The following is a 1,387-nucleotide window of genomic DNA, read 5'->3' as shown; positions in this document are numbered from 1 at the left end:
GAGAAAAACATAGATAGTGTTTTAAGTCTGTTGACTTAACTAAATAGCTTACTGGAGTGGGTAGACTTCCCCTTCTCCAGGGGATCTTCCCAACCCAGGGATGGAGCCCAGGTTTCCCACATTACAGGTGGATTCTTTACCAGCTGAGCCACAAGGGAAGCCCAAGAATACCAGAGTGGGTGGCCTATCCCTTCTCCAGGGGATCTTCCTGACCCAGGAATTGAACCGGGGTCTTCTGCATTGCAGGCAGATTCTTTACCAACTGAGCTATCAGGAAAGCCTACTGAGAGTTCGGACTTGAACCCAATTTTTGTATTTCTAAATAATGCGATCTTTTCACTTTATCATTCTTTCGGGTGACAAATGAGCTAGGTAAGAGAACACTCTAGATCAGTTGTAGATCAGTTGGATGTTGGCTTCTTCTCTCAGCATTGCTATGTTTAGTCACTAAGTCATGTCTGACTCTTTTTGTGAACCCATAGACTGAAGGCTGCCAGGCTCCTCTGTCCATGGGGTTTCCAAAGCAAGAATGCTGGAGTGGGATGCCAGTTCCTTTGCCAGGGGATCTTCCTGACCCCAAGGTTGAACCTACGTCTCCTGCTTGGCAGGCAGATTCTTTACCACAAAGCAACCAGGGAAGCCCTTTCTCAGCATTATAGGCATATAATAAGGGTTTAGCAGACTTATGACCCACTCTCTAGCCTGTCCGAGCCTTTGTTCAGAACATAATTAATTTGGCAACAAAAAGCCAAGAGCCTGAGAATTTATCTGAGATTTCTCAACCTCAATTCTCTAATGTTAGAGCTGAGCCTATTTATTTTTTCTTTTTAAAAATTTTTTGTTATTGAGTATAGTTGTTTTACAATACTGCGTTAATTTCTGCTGTATAGCAAAGTGAATCGCTATAATGTTTACATATATCCCCCCTCCCGCCCGCTGTTTTGGAGTCTTTCCCATTGAGGTCACCATAGAGCATTGAGCAGGGTTTTCTGTGCTACACAATAGGTTCTTATTAATTACCTATTTTAATGTATTTTTCTACATGAATGATTTTTATTTTTTATCCTGCTTCCTGGCATTTATTTTTAAATCTTTTTTATTATAATATACTCATTTAATTTTGGAATAATTTCAGAATTACATAAAAGTTTTAGACAGTAGAATGAGTTTCCATATACCCTTTACCCAGCTTCCTCTAATGTTAACATCTTAAGTAACCATGCTATATTTATCAAAATGAACAAAGCTAACATTGATGTTAAACTATTAGCTAAACTATAAACTTTATTCAGATTACACCAGTTGTTCCACTAATGTCCCTTTTCCTGCTCTAGGATCCTAACCAGGATATCAAATTGCATTTACTACTCTTGTCTCCTTAGCTTCT

General features: G+C 39.4%; 1 non-coding gene across 1 annotated transcript; it reads right to left on the bottom strand.

Moving 5' to 3' along the window:
• Positions 1-204: 204 nt before the first annotated feature.
• Positions 205-277, bottom strand: TRNAC-GCA. The gene has a single exon. It is a non-coding gene; the product is annotated as a tRNA-Cys (tRNA).
• Positions 278-1,387: the final 1,110 nt, after the last annotated feature.

The sequence above is a fragment of the Bison bison genome, unplaced genomic scaffold, assembly GCF_000754665.1.
Source record: "Bison bison bison isolate TAMUID 2011002044 unplaced genomic scaffold, Bison_UMD1.0 scf7180017864113, whole genome shotgun sequence".
Classification (NCBI taxonomy): domain Eukaryota; kingdom Metazoa; phylum Chordata; class Mammalia; order Artiodactyla; family Bovidae; genus Bison; species Bison bison.
The sequence above is the reverse complement of the archived record's forward strand: the minus strand, read 5'-3'. Positions and strand labels throughout refer to the sequence as shown.